Below are 23,735 nucleotides of genomic sequence, written 5' to 3'. Positions count from 1 at the left end.
AGTCATCTGGGTGTGGGTGCTTCTTATGAGAGAGAAACAAAAAGACATGAGAACTGAAATGAGATTAATACAGAATAAATGTTGTAGCATCTTGAACATGGCAATGAATATCATGAAGTTGACACAAGTCAATCTCTCACTAGGAGGTGGAAGAACTGAGAAGTTGTTCCTATAACAAGGCCTAACAAAGGCTGTAGAGGACAAGGCCTTTATTTGGGAACTTTAGCAATGTCAGAGTTATCAGGAATGTAAGCACAACATTTAATTTTTAATATCATTAATGTCTCCAGAAAATATATTTAAGCCACTTAATGTCATCTGACTTCTATGAAATATCCGCTTGTGGGTTAACCTGTGTTTAGTAGAGATCTCTCTATTTCTGTGACTTAGGGTTAGATAATCATACTGTCAAACACAGATTAGGCCTACCTGTGTAACTTAGGAAGCTCAGTAGGCCATGAACTGACTAAAATTTTCTGAATTTAGAAGTTTCTCTTGATAGTTATCAGGCACTCTTGCCTAAGAATCTTTTTCTTTGTAGTTTCCAGTCTTACTTGTTCTAGGGGATTCACAGAAGTGTACAGCTTAGGTTACATTTAACTATTGTTTCTTTTTTCAAATGCCCAAGAATGGTTATGTTTTGGTTTTAAATGTTTTGCGAGGTGTTTAAGATCAACCTGGTCAATTTGACCTGTTCTTGCTTCTTGAGAGTGAGCTGAGTTCCCATAATGGTCACTCATGGGAAACTTGAGAGCAGCTTCTTAGATATTTTGTGCCATTCACTAGGTAGGGTCTCCTTCATGAGGTTTTGGAAACATTAGAAATGTCTCCCTTTTTCAATGACCCTCCAGTGCAGCAGATGCACTGATTGGCTTTTTAAAAATTATTTATTTATTTATTTATTTTAATTAAGAACCTTAAATTTACTTTGAGCAATATTGTTTGATTCATTCTGTTATTTTTTCCTTCCTCTCCACCCCTCCCACTCCTCTTTTCCTTCTATGCAGTCCTTCCTTCCTTCATTCTTAACACCCTCCTTATCCCTAACCCTAACCCTAATGCTAAGCCCTCCTATCCCCCGTTGTATGTCCTCATCTGCTTGTCAGTGAGATCATTTGTCCTTTAGTTTCTTGAGATTGGCTTATCTCACTTAGCATGATATACTCCATTTTCATCCATTTGCCTGCAAATGCCATAATTTTATCATTCTTCATGGCGGAGTAATATTCCATTGTATATATATGCCACTGTTTCTTTATCCATTCATCAACTCAAGGGCATCTAGGTTGGTTCCACAATCTGGTTATAGTGAATTGAGCAGCTGTGAACATTGATGTGGCTGTACCTCCGTAGTATGCTGATTTTAAGTCCTTTTTGTATAGGCCAAGGAGTGGGATAGCTGGGTCAAATGGTGGTTCCATTCCAAGATTTCTGAGGAATCTCCATATTGCTTTCCAGAGTGGCTGCAATGCTTTGAAACCCCACCAACAATGTATGAGTGTACCTTTTCCCCCACATCCTCGCTAACATCTATTGTTGCTTGTGTTCTTGATAATCGCCATTTTAATTGGGGTGAGATGAAATCTTAGGGTACTTTTGATTTGCCTTTCTCTTATTACTAGAGATGTTGAACATTTTTTCATATATCTGTTGATTGTTTGTACATCTTCTTCTGTGATTTGTCTGTTCATTTCCTTAGCCCATTTGTTGATTGGATCATTTATATTCTTGGTGTAGAGTTTTTTGAGTTCTTTATAGATTCTGGAATTTAGCGCTCTACCTGAAGTATGAGTGGCAAAGATATTCTTCCACTCTGTAGGCTCTCTCTTCACCTTATGATAGTTTCCTTTGCTGAGAGATAGCTTTTTAGTTTGAACCTATCCCAGTGGTTGATTCTAGCTTTTATTTCTTGTGCTATGGGAGTCCTGTTAAGGAAGTCTGATACTAAGCCAACAAGTTGAAGGTTTGGACCTATATTTTCTTCTATAAGATGCAGGGTGTCTGGTCTGATTCTGTGGTCCTTGATCCATTGTGAGTTTAGTTTTGTGCAGGGTGAGAATAGGGATTTAGTTTCATTCTGTTGCATATGGATTTCCAGGTTTCCCAGCACCATTTGTTGAAGAGGCTATCTTTTTCTCCATTGCATATTTTTGGCACCTTTGTCTAGTATGAGAAAATTGTATTTATTTGGGTTTGTTTCCATTTCATCTATTCCGTATCATTGATCCACCTGTCTATTTTGGTACCAATACCATGCCATTTTTGTTACTATTGCTTTGTAATAGATTTGAAGATCTGGTATTGCGATACCCCCTGCTTCGCTCTTTCTACTGAGGATTGTTTAGCTATTCTGGGTTTCTTATTCTTCCAGATGAATTTCATAATTGCTTGCTCTATTTCTGTAAAGGTACATCATTGGAATTTTAATTGGAATTGCATTGGATTTGTATAGCACTTTAGGTAGTATGGTCATTTTCACAATATTAATTCTGCCTATCCAAGAACATGGGAGATGTTTCCATCTTCTAAGGATTTCTTCAATTTCTTTTTTTAGTGTTCTGTAGTTCTCATTGTAGAGGTCTTTCACCTCTTTTGTGAGATTGATTCCCAAGTATTTTACTTTTTTTGATGTTTTTGTGAATGCGTTAATTTTCTCTTTCTGAAGATTCATCACTTCTGTATAAAAATGCATTGGATTTATGAGCATTGATCTTGGAACGTGCTGCTTTACTGAGTTCACTTATGAGTTCTAAGAGATTTCTGGTGGAATTTCCATGTTCCTCTAAATATGTAATCATGTCATCAGCGATCAGGGATAGTTTGAGTTCTTCTTTTCCAATTCGTATCCCTTTAATTTCTTTGCTCTGGCTAGAGTCTCAAGAACGATATTGAATAGAAGTGGTGAAAGAGGGCATCCCTGCCTTGTTCCAGTTTTTAAGGGGAATGCTTTCAGGTTTACACCATTTAGAATGATATTGGCCATGGGCTTAGCGTAGATGGCCTTTACAATGTTAAGGAATGCTCCCACTACCCCAATTTTCTCTAGTGTTTTGAGCATGAAGTGATCCTGTATTTTATTGAATGGTTTTTCTGCTTCTATTGAAATAATCATGTGATTCTTAACTTTTAGTCTGTTGATATGGTGAATGACATTTATTGATTTCCAAATATTGAATCAAACTTGCATCCCTGGAATGCAACCCACTTGATTGTGGTGCACTATCTTTTTAACATATTTTTGTATGCGATTTGCTAAAATTTTGTTGCGAATTTTTCCATCGATGCTCATTAAGGATATTGGTCTGAAATATTCTTTCCTCAGTGTGTCTCTGTCTGGTTTATGTATCAGGGTGATACTGGTTTCATAGAATGAGTTTGGGAGGATTCCCTCCTCTTCTATTTTATGGACTACTTTGAGGAGTATTGGAATGAGCTCTTCTTTAAAGGTTTTTTAGAACTCAGCTGAGAACCCATCTGGTCTGGGACTTTTCTTTGTTGGTAGGCTTTTGATGACCTCTTCTATTTCTTTGCTTGAAGTTTATTTATTTATACTGTGTATGTCCTCCTGTTTCAGCTTAGGTAATTCATATGTCTATAGAAACTTGTCAATGTCTTTGAGGTTTTCTGTTTTGTTGGAGTATAGATTTTCACAATAGCTTCTAATTATGTTTTGTATTTCACTCGTGTGTGTTGTGAAATTTCCTTGTTCATTCCGAATTTTAGTAATTTGAGTTTTCTCCCTCTTTCTCTTTGTTAGTGTGGCTAACGGTTTATCAATTTTGTTTATTTTTTCAAAGAACCAACTATTTATTTTGTTAATTTTTCCAATTGTTTCTTTTGTTTCAATTTCCTTGATTTCGGCTCTGATTTTAACTATTTCCTGTCTTCTACTACTTTTGGTGTTGGTCTGCTCTTTTTTTCTAGGGCTTTGAGCTGTAGTGTTAAGTTCTTTATTTGTTGATTTTGACTTCTTTTGTTGAATGCGCCCCATGAAATAAATCTTCCTCTAAGTACTGCTTTCATAGTGTCCCTGAGATTTCTTGAGTCTGGCGCCTTAGACCACTCGGCCATCCTGACACCCCCTGATTGGCTTTTCATCCTCTAGTGATGTCAACAATCTCCCTGATAAGGAGGTGGCGTGGCGCAGAGTTGCACAGCTCCTTAGAGAAGTTCTCTTGTTCCTTGGATTCAGGCTGACTCTGAGGTCATGGGTGAAATACTGTTTTTGATGGCCCCTTTCTTTTAATCTCAATCTCTAAGTTTGATCTTAAACATCAAGCAAGCCAGTCTCACCAGTCATAAAGTAAGAGTACTGGTCTTTAATATTTATGACTTTACACTTATTTACCCACTTTTATTTAATTGGGGTGTATATTGTCTGTACTATAGGTGATGGATTACTATTTCAAATTAATTTAGGTTGTTTGTTCTTGAAGTAGTACTTGTGCATAACAATAATCAGTCAATAGTTATAGAGTTTACAAGAAAAATACAAAATGGAATGAACAACAGTAAAATATTTAGTTTCTGTGATAACTATCTTGGACTTTGACTGAGCTATTCATTATATCCCCTGTTTTAGATCACGGTAATTTTACAAGAAAAAAGCTGTATTTTGAATATACCTGGAAATATATGAATACATTTAATATACAAAGAAGAGTAATAGCATAATTATCTTGATATTTAGTTTTTATATTAACCAAGTTTAGCATTTAAAGAAAAATTTAGACTCCATAATGAAGTACAATACTTTAAGAGTTGTTTAATCATTATTTTTTTTGTACCCCAATTTTTAAGATTGATTGTCCTAAAGAATAACACTTAATGGACATAATGTTAAGAATAAGATCCTTGTTTGTTTCAAAGTTTGTGCACAAAAGAAAAGCACAAAAAATAAATGCACTTGGGGCATGTGCTTTCTGTGCACCAAATATCCAGATAGGGTTCCATTTTCAGACCCACAGTCAAATCTGTGTCCAGAATTTTTTTTTGAATTTTTGCTTTATAGAATCATAGAATTAATTGCTGCTGGTTTCTATAATGCTTCATGTTGTCATTTGTCTCTTAATAATGAGGGCTGTAAATAACTTGTGATTTTGCCTTTTCTATAATCTTACTCCTATGAAGAACCTTAGTTCTGATGGAGAAAGAGTGAAAAGCATTATTTTTCTCCCAGATATCGTTATATTTCTATTGTATTTTTTAGTTGTGTACTATGCTACCAATTTTTTTTTCAATTTGTTGCAAACACAATTTAGTAATTCCTAAATTCGTTCTAAATTCCTTCAGACAGAAACATGGCACAAATCTTGTGGTAGACTACTTTCTAGTAAAATGGGCAGGATACAATGAAAAAAAAGAAATCCTTATCATTTTAAAATATAGATTCAACTCTGGTTTATATTACACATTAATATTTGACCTTAAGGAAAAACCTTAAATAGCTTTTAATCAATTGTCTCACAAACATATGTAACCAACCTAATTACATAATAACTTGTTGAAATTTGCCCTTTACTTACACACATTCATTCTTAACACTAACTTAGACTCATGGATTTAAGCACTTTCTTAACCAGAAATATATCTTTCTACTAAATATATTTCCATTCCTATAACCTTTTATTTTCTCTCTCCTATCTATTGACACACATAACATCCTAAAACAACTGTTACGAATTTTTTATTTAGATGAATTATTCTATTTTAGTAACATGAAATATTATATGCTATTTACAGCACTTCATTTGAAACATAGCCAAAATTTTTGGATTCCTCTGTATATGGAATTGCACATGCTAGTACCCAATTTTTAGCAACCCTGCTTTTAGTGATGACACAAAGCAATTTTAAACCCTTTTTATTTAGCAATCTAAGAAAACACCAACAATGTTTATGCATGTTACCCCTGGAACCTAAGAAGTCAAGAGAACTCAATGTTCTCCAACAACCTTCATTTTAACCCTGCAAATTAATCAGATGTCTTAAAAAATACACTTGAGTAATCCTGCATAGGTCAAATCCAATTTACTTATTTTTACTGTAAAAACCAAGATAATAAATAAGCATATTGAAAAGTATCTGCCATCTCTTTCCTGTTAAAGAAAGTCCTAGAAAAAATTCATTAATATCAATTAACATTTTATTAACTTGAGGACCTGGAGACTTATGAGGTAAGTAATTTTAAAGACATTTTACTTTCATTTCTTTACCCAAATTAAGTTGAACCTTTTTATATGATGTGAATTAAAGGTATCTGGATCCATTTTTAAATTTTAATTTCTTGAGTGCTTGTTATTTGTGTCAATTATGATATCATGTACATGATATTTGGGCACACACTAGACAGACAACATTGTATACATAAAAAACAAAACAAAGACCTGGAAGCTTTTTATAGGTGAATCTCCATTGCAATGTAACAGATGTTCAAAAAGTTGAGTTGAATAGGAATAGGACTGATCCAAAACATTAATGTTATGAGCTCAAAAATTACAGAATTTAAGGAAAAAAATAGTCCTAGAAAAATGACAGGGCCATTAATTATTTTAGTAAGACACCCTACAATTCACTTTCACTGGAGTTCAGGTAAAAGACTCCTTTTTCACCTGTGGGGAGAGTTGTGTCTGTTAGGCAGACCTGGTCAGCATGATCTTGTGCTGCCTGCTGAATGTGGACTCCTTCATCTGGGGTAAGAGTGGAAGAAAGAACAACATAAATGTCATGCCAGGTGAGGTCATAAGCCTAAGAAAGAATCTAAATTCCTTAATATAAGTAGAGGAGTCAGCAGAGAAAGATCCTAGGCAATTTTTGATCTGGGAAAGATCCTGAAGAGAGAACAGGATGTGAAGTCACACAATGCCCTCTGCACGAGCTACCTCCCAGAGAGGATAGAGGAATTCTGGGTTGTATAATGGAGGACCCAATGAGATTGGGTGTGAGTACTAACAGGTGAGGAGAGAGATGAGTGGGTGTAGGGACATCCTGGGGGAGGAGAAGGAGGGGATGGTGGAAGATTCTGAGGAGGAGGAGGAGCTGTAGCCATAGGAGGAAGGGGCAGAGTCTTAGGTGTCAGAGGAGAAGAGGAAGAGGAGGAGGAAATCAAGCCTGAATAAGGAGGGGGAAGACAAGAGGGTGGAGCTGAAAGCAGTCTGGTGAATCTATAAACATGGAGGAAGAAGTGGGAGAACAATGGGGGAGAAGTTAGGAACCATATTTGGGGAGGAAAACTTGGGCAGTAAATGGGTAGAACAAAGGGAGGGACGAGCACACAATTCCCAAAAAGCTTGATAATAAGGTATTTGAGACCACTTCTCTGTCTGGTGATAGTAATTGCCCAAATTGGTGAGGATCTGAAAATCAAAGCTTCCCTCTGGAGGCCATCTTGAGCCATTATCCAAAACGTACTGCAAAGAGTCCACAGTCCTCCAGTAAAAGAACAACTGCTTACAGCATAAGTCTTGTGTGATTCCTAACTTAGTGAAATTAAGGTACAGACAGCCCAAAGGAGTCTGGGTGTCTAGGGAGGACCCGGCATTTCCCATGGCCTTTTAGTATTACCCAGGATTAAACAGAAGCAGAAGAGGCATCACACAACCTGGCCATGATCACCCAAGAAATGGAGAGGGAAGACCAAAGGTTAAAATATCTTCTTAGACTTTGGGGGCTGGGAAAGGAAGGAGGTGCTTGCTGGAGACTGAAAAGGCTTCACAGTCTAACAGTGACCAAACGGAATGGGCCTGGGTCTGTGGCCTGTGAGACCTACGGATAGAACTCTGTCATGGAAGGGAAAATCAGAAGACCAAGGGAAATATAGGGGAGGAAAGTTACACCAACTCTGTCACCCTGAATGAAGAGAAAATTGTGGTGCAGGAGCTTCCTGTTCCAACTGGGGGAGAGAACTGATGTCCCCCCAAAAGGGGTGATCAAAAGACCCTTTCTGGCTTTTGACACCAAATGCAATATAGGGTGTTGGTAGCCATAAAAGGAGTAAAAGCAAAAGCAGCTGAACATCTCTCTTTATTGGGAACAGTTCTCAGGCAATATTTGCCAGCCTACCAGAATGAAGGGCTGGGGAAGTTTTCTCCCAGCCCCAATGGGGCAGCATTTTGTCATCTAGGATAGGTGGGGGGAGGCTTGAGTGTTTAGAGTCCCCCTGGGTTTCCTGGGGACTCTGATTGATGGGTGGTTATGAGACACCACCAGGGTTCATCTATCAGTGTTTGATAGATCGTTCTTTGGCAGGTGGGCTGCCTGATGCCCCACCCCCATCCAGCCTCCTCACACTGCCCTAACCATTAGCTCACTGATTAGGTTAAAGCTCTCAAACTCAATCATTTCTCCGCTAAAACTTCTTGCACTGTCTCTCACATGAGCTTTTGGGGGACACCTCACATCCAAACCATAACACCTGACAAGCTCTGCATAAATAACTTCTACTTGTTTTCCTTTGGGTAGTCTGTTTTCCCACATTCTAAATGGATAGATTGATGTGATTTATTTTTGCTGTGACAAATACCTGAGAAAATAAACTGAAAGGAGGGAATTCTTATTTTGCCCCTTGGCTGCAGGGATCTCAGTGCATTGTCAGTGGGTTCCATTGCTTTGAAGGTGAGGCAGAAGACCATGGCACAAGGGTATGGTGGAGGAACTCTTCTCAGCTCATGGCTGCTGTGAAACCAGAGGGGAGAAGGGGGCTGGGGACAAGGTGTACCTTTCCAGAGAATGCCCCCCATTATGACCTGCCTCTTCCAGCCATGCACACCACGTAGTTTCCTTCCCTATAGGAGTCCTTGCAACTGGCAGATGGTTCACCCAGTTTGCATCAGAGTGCTCATGAGCTAGTATTTCCCCAGGCCCCACCTCTGAATATACTGCCCTGGGGAAAAAGCGGTCAACCAAAGAGCTTGGGGTACCTGACAGGTCCAAGCCCTAGGAGGTGGTTCTTTCAAACTTCAGTCTGGGTGTTGTCTTCCTTGCTCATTGAGGGTGCAACCCCTAAAGACCCATGCAGGGGCACACAGACCCGCATGTCCACTAACACTGGTCATGGCTCATAGCTGGCTCCTTGCTGGACAGCACTCCACATGATGCAGCTTCCAAAAAAAGGTCTTCCCTGGATGTGGCAGGAGTCACTTGTCTTATGACTCACAGCATCTTCCAAAATAGGCCTCCTGAGTGGATCCAGGCCCCAAGTATTTCCCAGGATCTTCAGGAGGGCGAGGTGCAGAATGTACTCCATTCAGGGGTCAACACCATGTGTCCCCTCAGGAAGAGGCCATGTTCCTATGGTTGCTCAAAATTGCTAGGGAGGCCCATCTCTTAGAGGTCCTCACTCTGAACTCCCTTTCCCAGAAGCCCCTCTCCTAGATGTCCCTCCCCTATCAGGCAGATCCCAGAGGTCCCTACCTCCATTCCCTGCCCAGGAGGCCCCTCCTTTAGACTTCATACCCTGAGGTCCCTTCCTCAGAGGCCCCTCCCATAATGGGCACACCCTAGAGGTCCCTACCTAGATGCTCATACTGTCCCACCACTGACCACCATTTAGAATTTATTTTCCCATGATTTCCTTAGTGACCTAGAAGAGTACTTTGAAAATTCTGCCCCACACTCTGTCTCTAAAGGACCCATTTTGTTACTTCAAGTGTCCCAAAGGTGTGATCTCCTGAGCCCCAACATTGGGTTCTCTGGCTCATCCTAAATTTTAAAATAAATTGTAGATGCTCCAGTGTTTATTGGAATATGGGAAAACAAAGCGATCCAGAGACGAAGTCAAAAGCATGTGTCATTGTTGGTTTGTATAGAAATTATTAAGCGAAGCTGAAGTGACCCAAGAAGGCCTCCATTTTCACACAGTGGGGTCCTTGCTTAAAGAATTGTTCCCTGATTTATGCAAATTAAACACCAGCTTAGAAATTTGTCCTTGCAACACAGCAGAGTCCCAGGGGGTCATAGCATTGGAATGAGGACTCAGCAAGCTGTGACCACCTGGCTTCCTCTGCCTTGCTTCGATTTTGGTGCATGGATCCCCCTTTTCTGTCCACTAGTACTATCCAGATGACATGGCAAGCAGGCATCATGCTGAATCTACTCTAGTCCTGAGGACTAGGCAATTTCCAATGTTTTCTTTACTCAATGAAACTGCATTAGTTTACCTTAAGATTATTTTAATATTGTCAATTCCAAGTTGAAAAATTGCTTTCAAGAACTCTTGATGAAATACCAGAGAGAGAATAAGACACTTCTAAATGAAGAAAAATAGGAGGTATTGTTCTATCAGCAATTAGACGCACCCTATAACCTGCAGATGACAGGGCACATCAGCCCAGAATCAGGAGGATGAGCCAGAGAACCCAGTGCTGGGGCTGAGGAGATCACACCTTTGGGACACTTGATGTGACAAAATGGGTCCTTTAGAGTCAGAGTGTGGGGCAGCATTTTCAATGTAGTCATCTAGGTCACTAAGGAAATTATGGGAAAAAATGTGTCTGTAGACCCCCATCTGAGTCCATTGGGGCCACTATAACAAAATACCTTATCTTGAGTAATCTATAAACCATGGATTGCTCCCATGTGTGCAGACCAGGAGGTCCAAGATGGAGGTTCATTATAGAGGCCCCAGCAAAACAGCATGTGGTTGGGCATGTTCTCTGCTTCAAAGTTGGCAGCTTGTTTGTCTTCAGGTGATAGAGGAGCAAATATATTGAAGGAAAAAATCTCACTCACGAGGGTGGAGCCCACAGGACCTGAGCACCAGTGTGACATACAGCAGACTCCAGAGTCATTACTCTACAGCAAAAGAATGTCCATCAGTGTTGTCATCTTCCAGTGCTCTCTGCTGAAAAAAGGATCCTCACCTAAGGGAGTACATGCCATCCTTTCATGTAAAGCTCCCTGATGGATAAACTAATCTATGGTGGAAAAATCCATCATGTCTTCTGGCACTGGGAGGAGACAGATGGCCAAGGAAAGAGGGAGTCTAAGCAATGCCAGTGCTCTGTTCTTCCTGGTGGGGACACACAGGAGGGCATGCTTGCCTCATCTCTGGTAATGCTCACTTGAGTCCTGTGCACTTAATGTGTCTGAGTTTCATAAAAAATGAACTGTAAAGAAATGACAAATTCTATGATAGTTTCATTTACTTGAGGGAGTGTACTGACATAATTTACATTGAAAGGAACATAAATTAAGGTATATTCATGGATGCACAGAAATTCTGAATAGGTAGAGTGTTTACTTGTACACAGTAGGAAGCATCCCACAGACTCTGCCAGCCTTTGAACTGCAATACATTCTAGAATATAAGGAGGCAAAGTTTTCTTCTGTTTCTCATGGTGGCTAGAGAGATGGTGCTCAGTACCATCTGCATCTCATGTGGCCCCAAGAGGCACGAGAGAGATCCCACTATTCTCTTTTTGGCAGATTATTTATTGGGTTTTCCTCATAGTTTTTTTTTATACTGTATAAATCCCCAGTGTAGAGTAAAAATCCCCAGTCTGTACTTCAAATTTCCTGTTTTATGTCAGTGGGATACTATCTTGTGTGCTCTGCTTAGTCTTTGGCATGGTAATTGCCTGTGAGAGTCATCCAGTTGTTCCCTGTCCCTGTCTTACTTGTTTCTATAGTTGCTGAGAATTCTGTGATAATTTTTCAACCATTCTCCTGCTCTGGAGTTTTGGGTTGCTTCTGGTCTGAGGGAGTTAAAACAATGCTACTGCCAAAGAATTGTTGTTTTTGTCAATGTTTTGTTCATGTGTTCTATTCCACAAAGGAATATATTTTTCTTGGCCAGAGAGATTCTCAAAACTCTTGGTGTCAGGACAACTTTATGCTGTTAAAAGAAATGCAAAGAGCTTCATTTTTTTGTGAAGTGTGTCTACCCAGAGTCTTTCCCACTGAAGAATGAAAACCACTACAATTAACTGCTTTATATTTTACTGTGAAAACTTCCAAATTAACAGCAAAATAGTGTGAGGTAGCAATTAGTACTGAGCTGTGGAATGCAAACCAAAAGCACGGCAAGCTCATGGGTGTCCTCAAGTTATTTTCAGGGAAAATGAATAATCAAATAACTTATGGAAATGTAACAGGAGCTTCAACACTGAGAATAAATGGGGAGGAGAATAGAGAGCCATGTTAAGAACGTGTGAAGGAAAGATGGAGCCTAACTCCTGACAAGGATCTGACTCCTATCAGAGTGGAAAGATGATCACCCCATCACCCAGCCTGAGTTGGTTGATACCATCACATCACAGCAATGCCTGAGGGATGGATTGTAACTGGAGTCAGAAAGATCTGGAAAAGAAAGGGAAAATGTGAAATCTCCTTCCTAGAAAATTTCCTCAATGCTTAATCTAATATACATATTCTCAAATAGAAAAGAAACAGAGACCACCCCATGCTCATAAGGATGACCACTATTAGGAAAAAAAAACCAAAAACCATAAAATGCTATTGCCAGTGAGGAAGGTCACTAGTGCAGCTTCTGTGTAAATTAGCATGGTAGCTCCTCCAGATCCAAGGCAGAACCAACACATGATGTCGCATGCTGGGATGCCACCAGGGTCACCAAAGGCAGGACCTCCAAGAGGCATCACACACCTGTTCAGATAAGAGCTGCAGCTGAGAGGAAGCAGTGCCTGGGTTTGGCTGAGTGGTTATTGGAGAGAATCTCACACAGAAGGATGTCACTCCAGCTTAAAAAGAGGGAAAAACAAGAGTGGACCTTGAAGACATTGTGCAGAGTGAATGGATCTGTCATGGAGGGAAACAGTGCAGTACTTGCCCAAGGTGCCCAGGTAGCCTGGGGGCTGATGAAGTGTGACAGGGTCAGTCTGAATGGTTCTCAGCACCAAAGATGAGGTGGATTCATACAAGACTGAAACACATCACTTAGGTCAAAAACTCATGTCCCTCTTGAAAGTATAAAAAGAATAATCTGACATTGGATAACCTTAGAATGTTTCAAGAACAAACAATTCTAAGGACTCATGATGTAGGTGAAGGTATCAACACTGGACCTACTTTCCTGCACAGACTGTCTTTCTGGGCAACTGGTGAATTGATGAGGAGTGTTCCCATACATGAGAAAATTTCAGCTGATGGCATCCTGAGCCCTGCAGAAGACATGTTTGGGTAACCCTAAGATGGTGGCTGGCTTTCAGCTAAGAGGTGGAGCATAATTAATGTTAACACGGCATGATTTACTTTTGCCTGATTAGTTAATGTCTCCTTTGTGCAAGTGGTCAACAGATATTCCTCATTCTTTCTTGATTGGTACCGAGGGACGTGCCTCAATTGTGCTAATCCTAAGCTGATTGGCTGCCTTAGGTACATAAGACACACCTATAGGAAGCACCAGGGATAACTGGATAAGCAGCTAGCAGAGAGGATACCCAACGGTTAAGCAGCACCTCTGAATGATGGCAGAATGCAGGTTGCAGACTGCAGAACGGAGAAGTAAAGACACACCTCTAGATAGCAGAGTGAAGGACGGAGGATGCAGGATGAACCTTTAAGATGAAGCAGCAGAACTAAGAAGATATAGTTCTCTGAAGGTGTAGTCTCTCTCTTAAGCAAAGTCTCTCTTTCTCTCTCCTCTCAAAGCAAGTAAACCTCATTTCCTCTACCCTCTATAAACTAGGGAATAAGCAAACAAGCAAGAAAGCAGCACACTAAAGAGAAAGATAATGGAAGTAGCTCAGTTTCCAGTCCACCTCCGATAAATACCCACGCAATTGTTGTTTCAGGTGGTAAAAAATTGCCGTGGGCAGCAATAGAGCCCATTTGCCTAGAAGATAATTTTGACAGCTCTGAGTCCATCAAAAATATATTGTAGAATGAACGATACCAAAGAAGCAAATCTAATGCAACCCTGAATGGTTATGGAAAATAATGTTCCTGCAAGACAACCCCCCAAAAAAGAGGGCTGGTGTGGCTCACGAGGAGGAAGGGGAAATTGGTCAAACATTAAACCTCTCCAGTCATCCTTCCCAAATAACAATGGGTTCTGTAGGGATAAAGCAAACTTTCATCCTTTCCCATGCTGATTCCCAGCATCTCCACCAAAAGCAAACATTTACCGCTTCCCAACCCAAGTGCATTTAGAAGGAAGGAGGTAAATACTCAGTGCTGTGCCCTGAACTCTGACCTTCCCCTATTGTAAATTAGCCCTAAATGGAGGAACAGAAAATATTGAAACTCTGGGAAACAGCGGGTCACAGAGAAAGAAAAACAGTGGGCAAGATTCGAGTACTCATCCTTCAGGATCTGGACTGAGTTTCAACCTTTTTACAACTACCTTCCTAAGCTACAGTTCTAACCAGTACAACCAGCCCCCAATTGTCCAAACTTTATGTCCTCAATCTGCATTGAAACTATAAAAACCCAGACTCCTTCTGTAACCTAGGGGTGGCATCTGCATTCCCAGAAAATGATTCCTCCCATACCTGATCTTTGGACTTCACTGAAGAATAAAGGAATTTCCTGATCTGAGGTTTGCTACCCATCTTCTGCCTCCATGATTTGTGGCCATGAGCTAACAAACTGAATTGAATTATTTAATATAGAAATTATGTCAAGAGAGGAGCTGTCTCATTTTAGTACCAGTTTGGGAAAAGACAGACGTCCCAGCCTGTGTGTCATCAAGAATTCTAGGAAGAGAACACGCACACACACATGCAGAAGGCTCGTCTCTGTGTGAGACAACCTCTGCTTCGCTCCATCGTCTCCATTTATTTCACAATCTGTATGAAAATGTAAACCAAACATTAGATGCCATTTTTGTACACCAAATACAAAATTTTTCTTAATTGTAATGTGTTATAATTTTTATCATTAAGGACAAAAGTATTTTAGATATTTCCTTCTTGTCTATAAAAATATTAAATGAAGTAAATGTTTTAGAGTTCCTTATGTACTGAAGTACTTCAATGTATTAGAACTCTGAGTAGGGAGCACTGGAGATATATACTATAGCCTGGTCATTTGGAGTTTTCACACTCACTTTTTAAATATTTTTTTTTTATTATTTTAAAACAAATGGGGTACAACTTGTTTCTCTGTTTGTATATGAAGTAGAGGCATACCACTTGTGTAATCATACATTTATAAGGTAATGGTGTTTGATTCATTCTGTTATTATTCCTCCCCCCCCACCTCTCCCATGATGCTTTTCCTTCTGTACAGTCCCCTCTGTCCTGCATTCCTGACCCCTCCCATCACCCATTATGTGTCATCATCCGCTTATCAGTGAGATCATTCGTCTGTTGGATATTCGAGATTGGCTTATCTCACTTAGCATGATATTCTCCAATTTCATCCATTTGACTGCACATGCCATAATTTTATTATTCTTCATAGCTGTGTAATATTCTATTGTATGTACATACCACAGTTTCTTTATCCATTCATCAATTGAAGGGCATCCAGTTTGGTTCCACAATCTGGCTATTGTGAATTGAGCATCTATGAACATTAATGTGGCTGTATCTCTGTAGTATGCTGATTTTAAGTCACTTGGGGATAGGCCAAGGAGTGGGATAGCTAGGTCAAATGGTGGTTCCATTCCAAGTTTTGTGAGGTATCTTCACACTGCGTTCCAGAGTGGCTGAACTAATTTGCAACCCTACCAGCAATGTATGAGTGTACCTTTTCCCCCACATCCTCGCCAGCATCTATTGTTGCTTGTATTCTTGATAATCACCATTCTAATTGGGATGAGATGGAATCTTATTACAAGAGATGTTGAACATTTTTTCATATATCTGTTGATTGCTTGTAGATCTTCTCTGAAGTGTCTGTCCATTTCCTTGGCCCATTTGTTGATTGGGTTATTTGTATTCTTGGATACATTCAATTTTAAATGATATAGAAATGGATTGTAAGAAGCTGAAATTTTGTTTTATTTATCAAAGCTTTGAAATGAGGGTGTTTTTAAATAAGAATTATTTTGCAATCAGATTTCAAATATTTGCATTGCATTAAATAAATTATGTAGTTATATCGAAAGAGTGAAGCTGGAATCAAGAATTTGGGGAAAGATCATATGACTTGGAAAAATAAAACCCTGGCTGTGGTGGGTGAGGGTGAGGGTGTGAGCAGGCCTCCAGGCAGTAACTCCTTGGCTCTGAGGCCCCTGGGGCAGTGAGTCTTGCCAAGGGAAAGGGTGTTGGCCCAGGTGGACAGCCAGTGGATACTGCCTGCTGGAGTACTACCTGGGGGGTCCACTCCTGGTGCAGTGACCTCTGCCAGAGAAGAGTTGAGAAGCACAGCATGTAGACCTCCATATTTTCTAGTATACATAGCAGCACTTGAAATAAAAGGAAAGAGGGGAGTCACAGGAGGATATCAGATGACAGATGGACCTGTGAGGCCAAATGAGTGAAGGAAGGAGTCCAATTGTTTCACAGATGAATCATGAAATGATTTGAGAGGATGGGCAGGTTGCTCGACCCACGTGGAGTGAACCTAAGAAGGCAGCAGTCTCAGCCTCAATGGGACACAGAGTCCTGGTTACCCTGAGTGTTGTGCCCTCTTTCCCTCAAGCACTGAGTTACTTGGAGAGAGTGAAGGGGCAGCTGAGACTGCTCACAGGGTTAGAGAGGACTTTCCTACATGGTGCAGTGAATCCTTGGGGAGAGAGGGAAGCATGGTGCTCTACTTCCCAGGATGGCTCTCAGGCAACATGGGACAGGGAGGCCCAACCATGGGAGCAGGTGAGTGCTCAATAGCTGATCTGTGAGTCTGGAGCTACCCAGGGGATCATGTGTCCCATCCCACCCTTACTCCTGCTGCCACGGAGAATGGGGTCTTTCAGTGGAATTGTAAGCCTTTCTACTGCAGGGTGATCACATACAGCCAGCTCCCAGAGATGGAGATTCCAGGTGACCAAGACCTTGGCTTTGGGAGCAGGCCAGTGTCACCTCCCTGCCCACGCACAGCTGTGAGAAGATTGCAGGTGAGGCTCCCTGTGCAGAGGGCCATCTTGGAGGAAGGGAAGGCCCCAGAGAGTGTGACACATGCCAGGGCACTTCTCAGCCCAAGCCACGATGCTCCTGCTGCTGGCTTCCACATTCCACCTGGCATACTGGGCTGTTCATCCACAGAATCTTCTGGAAATCCCAGGGGGAGGCCACTCCTTCCAAAAGCTGATCTTCAATGAATTAATAGCTCCTTCCCACACTGATGTTACAGTATCGTGATGGCAGGACTCATCCAGTCAGGTATGCAGGGTGGCGCCAGTGTGTGCGAAGGTGGCTCTTTCTCAGGAATGTACTTGTTGTCTGTCCACAGAGATGATGGTCCCTCCAGGGCAGACAGCTACCATGCGCAGGCTCGGCCTAAGTGCTGTGGGTACTGGGTCTGAGTGCCTCTCTATGCCACTCGCTACTGTTTTCTGTTTTGCAGAGGATGCCTGGGACACACAAGGGTAAGTAACGAGGTCCAGCTCATTGCAGCATGGAAGGAGGGGGACTCGTTCACACAGTCCAGCTCAGCAAGCTCTAGACCTGAAAGCTCCTCCCAGGTGAAAGCCACTGCATGTTCTGATAACTTGCTGTGTCAGAGGGTACCCTGGGTTCCCACACCTGGGTCACTCCCCAGTACTGCTGCAGGGGAGACTGAGGCAAACAAAGGTGAAATCACTTGAGGCACTAAAAGCAGGTCTGTTAGGACTCAGGAGACCTGAGGCCAGCCTGCCTGTGTTCCCTAGGGGCCTCAGAGGGAGCCAGCCTGTGCAGCCACACCACTCAGCAGTGATCAAAGTCAGAGGGACGGAGGATGCTGAGTGAGCAGGCTGATAAGCCCAGCCCAGCTGTATATCTGACTGGTCATCTCCCTCACTCCTCTTCCCACTCAGCAGTGCCAGTCGACCCCATCCCATGTGACCTGGACAAGGCGGCCATGGTCAATTTCAGACCCGCTGTTCAAGGCATGGGTGGGTTCTGCAGGATACCATGGGATGGCTGTCTCCCTCTCCTCCCCTTCCTTTCCCAGCATGTGCATCTATTAGGAAGTGTGGAAAGATTCTCAGCTGAACCTTGGGGATTCCCAGGAAGGCAGTGCAGCAGCTGCCTTCTGCTCTCAGCCCCTCTCCTCAGAACCCCAGGGCTCCCATGCCTGTCCCTGGGCTCCACTCAGCCACACTTCCCAGGAGAGGGGAGCACTCCATACTTCCAGCCTGGCCCTCTGGGTAGGCTCAGACTCAGCTACAAGTCTGTCCTGCTTGCTGACAGGAGCAAGTGCTTTTCAGGGATGACCTCAACTCCCTGAGCAGATCCTGTCAGCCCAGATCCTGAGCAGGCTCAGTCTGCTCTCTTTGGGGGTGAGGTGGGAGGATATCAAGACTTCCCCTCAGGTTGTGCCTCCTTCCGACCTGTGGGCCTGCCCTCTGTCCCTCTGGCCTTGCACTGTCTGGGAGCCAGCACCACACTGGGAAGCTGTCTGCACAGGTGAGTTCTTTTCTTCCAGGTCCACAGATTGCAGAGTGCAGAGATTATGTCCCACCATCTGGGAAAGGCAGCTATCTGCAGGGGTCTACTCCCTTCTGGGGCCAGGAGCAGCAGGGGCTGAGTGCACATAGCGGGAGGATCCTTGCTGAGGCTGGGGCAGGCTGGAGGGCTCCTGTGGTGAGAGGCTCCCTGAGTCCCCTTCCTGGGTTCTTCCCCACAGCAGACTGTGGTTCCCGCCCAGCAAGCCTCTGATCATCTTAGAATTTCCTAGCTCTCCATTTCCATCTCCCACAGAAATCTCAGGCTGCTCAGTGGGAAGCTGTCACTTATCCCAGTATGTAGGGAATCTCAAGGGCAATATCTACAGAGCTGAAGGACATTCTCATGTTGTGCATATTCACATCTGTGACTCTGGGTTCAGAGGGAGGTAATAGTTTCTGTCTCTACTCGATGCACCAGTGGCTAGTGAGAGGCTATTTTTCTTTCTTAGACAGCAGGAGTAATAGGAGGTGTTTCTCATAATTATGTGCATCAAACACAGGATTTGATAGCTGTAGTTCTAATTAAGGACACCCTAATGAGGTCTCTCTAATGTCTCCCGGAATTCATACCAATACCCCTGCTGTTGCATTTGCACAGAAGACAAAGTCCACTTCTCCCAGGTCTCTCTGGGATCACCTGCAGACTGGGTATCTGACAGAATTGTTCCTTCCATTTTTGGACTCTCAGTTGCAAACATAGTACAGCATAGAAAACATAACCTCCATATGAAACATGCTACTTACAAGGTTTCACCTGAGTGTCACTCCTTGCCTGGCATTTTCAGACAGATGCAATATTGTTAACTATTTTCTAGATATTAATAATTATACTTTTTTTAAAATTTTTATTGTAAACGAATGGGATACATGTTGTTTGCTGTTTGCACATGGCATAAAGGCATACCATTTGTGTAATCATAAATTTACATAGAGCAATGTTGTTTGATTCATTCTGTTATTTTTTCTCTTCCCCCCACCCCTCCCACCCCTCTTTACCCTCTATACAGTACTTCCTTCCTCCATACTTGCCCCCCTCCCTAACCCTAACTCTAACCCTTCCCTCCCCCCCATTATGTGTCATCCTCCACTTATTAGCGATATCATTCGTCCTTTGGCTTTTTGAGATTGGCTTATCTCACTTAGCATGATATTCTCCAATTTCATCCATTTGCCTGCAAATGCCATAATTTTATCATTCTTTATGGCTGAGTAATATTCCATTGTATATATATACCACAGTTTCTTTATCCACTCATCAATTGAAGGGCATCTAGGTTGGTTCCACAGTCTGGCTATTGTGAATTGAGCAGCTATGAACATTGATGTGGCTGTATCTCTGTAGTATGCAGATTTTAAGTCCTTTGGGTATAGGCCAAGGAGTGGGATAGCTGGGTCAAATGGTGGTTCCATTCCAAGTTTTCTAAGGAATCTCCACACTGCTTTCCAGAGTGGCTGCACTAATTTGCAGCCCCACCAGCAGTGTATGAGTGTACCTTTCTCCCCACATCCTCGCCAACACCTGTTGTTGCTCGTATTCTTGATAATCGCCATTCTAATTGGGGTGAGATGGAATCTTAGGGTGGTTTTGATTTGCATTTCTCTTATTACTAGAGATGTTGAACATTTTTCCATATGTTTGTTGATTGCTTGTAGATCTTCTTCTGTGAAGTGTCTATTCATTTCCTTAGCCCATTTGTTGACTGGACTATTTGAATTCTTGGAGTAGAGTTTTTTGAGTTCTTTATAGATTCTGGAGATTAGTGCTCTATCTGAAGTATGATTGGCAAAGATATTCTCCCACTCTGTAGGCTCTTTCTTCGCATTGCTGATAGTTTCCTTTGCTGAGAGAAAGCTTTTTAGTTTGAATCTATCCCAGTGGTTGATTCTAGCTTTTATTTCTTGTGCTATGGGAGTCCTGTTAAGGAAGTCTGGTCCTAGACCAACAAGGTGAAGATTTGGACCTACTTTTTCTTCTATAATCTGCAGGGTCTCTGGTCTGATTCCGAGGTCCTTAATCCATTTTGAGTTTAGTTTCGTGCATGGTGAGAGATATGGGTTTAGTTTCATTCTGTTGCATATGGATTTCCAATTCTCCCAGCACCATTTGTTGAAGAGGCTATCTTTTCTCCATTGCATATTTTTGGCCCCTTTGTCTAGTATGAGAAAATTGTATTTATTTGGGTTTGTGTCCGTGTCCTCTATTCTGTACCATTGATCTACCTTTCTATTTTGGTACCAATACCAAGCCGTTTTTGTTACTATTGCTTTGTAGTAGAGTTGAAGATCTGGTATTGCAATACCCCCTGTTTCACTCTTCCTGCTAAGGATTGCTTTAGCTATTCTCGGTTTCTTATTCTTCCAGATGAATTTCATAATTGCTTGCTCTATTTCTGTAAGGTACGTCATTGGGATTTTAATTGGAATTGCATTGAATTTGTATAGCACTTTAGGTAGTATGGCCATTTTGACAATATTAATTCTTCCTATCCAAGAACATGGAAGATCTTTCCATCTTCTAAGGTGTTCTTTAATTTCTTTTTTTACTGTTGTATAGTTGTCATTGTAGAGGTCTTTCACCTCTTTTGTGAGATTGATTCCCAAGTATTTTATTTTTTTCGAGGCTATTTTGAATGGGGTAGTTTCCCTAATTTCTCTTTCTGAAGATTCATCACTTATGTATAAAAATGCGTTGGATTTATGGGCATTGATCTTGTAACCTGCTACTTTACTGAAATCACTTATGAGTTCTAAGAGTTTTCTGGTGGAATTTCCAGGTTCCTCTAAATATATAATCATGTCACCAGCGAACAGGGATAGTTTGAGTTCTTCTTTTCCAATTCGTATCCCTTTAATTTCTTTGGTTTGTCTAATTGCTCTGGCCAGAGTCTCAAGAACGATGTTGAATAGAAGTGGTGAAAGAGGGCATCCCTGCCTTGTTCCAGTTTTTAGGGGGAATGCTTTCAGTTTTTCACCATTTAGAATGATATTAGCCATGGGCTTAGCATAAATGGCCTTTACAATGTTAAGGAATGTTCCCACTATCCCTATTTTTTCTAGTGTTTTGAGCATGAAGGGGTGCTGTATTTTATCAAATGCTTTTTCTGCATCTATTGAAATAATCATGTGCTTCTTGACTTTAAGTCTATTAATATGGTGAATTACGTTTATTGATTTCCTGATGTTGAACCAACCTTGCATCCCTGGGATGAAACCCACTTGATCATGGTGCACTATCTTTTTAATATGTTTTTGTATGCGATTTGCTAAAATTTTGTTGAGAATTTTTGCGTCGATGTTCATTAAGGATATTGGTCTGAAATTTTCTTTCCTTGATGAGTCTCTGTCTGGTTTAGGTATCAGTGTGATATTGGCTTCATAGAATGAGTTTGGGAGGGTTCCCTCCTCTTCTATTTTATGGAATACTTTGAGAAGTATTGGAATGAGCTCTTCCTTAAAGGTTTTGTAGAACTCGGCTGAGAACCCATCTGGTCCCGGACTTTTCTTTGTTGGTAGGCTTTTGATGACTTCTTCTATTTCAGTACTTGAAATTGGTCTATTTAAATTGTTTATGTCCTCCTCATTCAGTTTAGGCAATTCATATGTCTCTAGAAACCTGTTGATGTCTTCGAAATTTTCTATTTTGTTGGAGTATAGATTTTCAAAATAGCTTCTAATTATGTTTTGTATTTCAATCCTGTCTGTTGTGATATTTCCTTGTTCATTCCGAATTTTAGTGATTTGGGTTTTCTCTCGTCTTCTCTTTGTTAGTGTGGCTAAAGGTTTATCAATTTTGTTTATTTTTTCGAAGAACCAACTATTTATTTTGTCAATTTTTTGGATTGTTTCTTTTGTTTCAATTTCATTGATTTCAGCTCTGAGTTTAACTATTTCCTGTCTTCTACTACTTTTGGTGCTGTTCTGTTCTTCTTTTTCTAGGGCTTTGAGCTGTAGTGTTAGGTTGTTTATTTGTTGAGTTTTACTTCTTTTATTAAATGCGCTCCATGAAATAAATTTCCCTCTAAGTACTGCTTTCATAGTGTCCCAGAGATTTTGATATGATGTTTCTTTATTCTCATTTACCTCTAAGAATTTTTTAATTTCCTTCCTAATATCTTCTGTTATCCATTCATCATATAATAGCATATTGTTTAATCTCCAGATGTTGGAATAGTTTCTGTGTTTTACTCTTTCATTTATTTCTAACTTCAATCCATTATGATCTGATAGAATACATGCTAGTGTCTCTATCTTCTTGTATTTGCTAACGTTAGCTTTGTGGCATAATATATGGTCTATTTTAGAGAAGGATCCATGTGCTGCTGAGAAGAAAGTGTATTCACTCTTGGTTGGATGGAATATTCTATAAATGTCCGTTAAGTCTAAATTATTGATTGTGTTGTTGAGATCTATGGTTTCTTTGTTCAATTTTTGTCTGGAAGATCTGTCCAGTGGTGAGAGAGGCGTGTTAAAATCACCTAGTATTATTGTGTTGTGGTCTATTTGGTTTCTGAAATTGAGAAGGATTTGTTTGACATACATAGATGAGCCACTGTTTGGGGCATAGATGTTTATGATTGTTATATCTTGCTGATTTATGCTTCCCTTAAGCAGTATGAAATGACCTTCTTTATCCCTTCTGACTAACTTTGGCTTGAAGTCCACATTATCGGAAATGAGGATGGATCTCCAGCTTTTTTGCTGAGTCCATGTGCATGGTATGTTTTTCCCCATCCTTTCACCTTTAATCTATGGGTATCTTTTTCTATGAGGTGAGTCTCTTGCAGGCAACATATTGTTGGATCTTTCTTTTTAATCCAGTCTGCCAGTCTATGTCTTTTGATTGATGAATTCAGGCCATTAACATTCAGGGTTATTATAGGGAAATGATTGGGTTTCCCGGTCATTTGGTTAATTTTTAAAATTTTGTTTATTTATTTGTTTGACACAACTTGTTTCCTCCTTTATTTGACAATTCCTTTAGGATAATTCCTCCCTTTGCTGATTTGCTTCTTTGTTTTTCATCTCTTCCTCATGGAATATTTTGTTGAGAATGTTCTGTAATGCTGGCTTTCTTTTTGTAAATTCTTTTAGCTTTTGTTTATCATGGAAGGATTTTATTTCATCGTCAAATTTGAAGGTAAGTTTTGCTGGGTATAAGATTCTTGGTTGGCATCCATTTTCTTTCAGGGCTTGAAAAATGTTGTTCCAGGACCTTCTAGCTTTTAGGGTCTGGATTGAAAAA

Source organism: Sciurus vulgaris (genome assembly GCF_902686455.1).
Source record: "Sciurus vulgaris genome assembly, chromosome: 17".
NCBI classification, from domain to species: domain Eukaryota; kingdom Metazoa; phylum Chordata; class Mammalia; order Rodentia; family Sciuridae; genus Sciurus; species Sciurus vulgaris.
Note: the sequence above shows the minus strand (reverse complement) of the source record.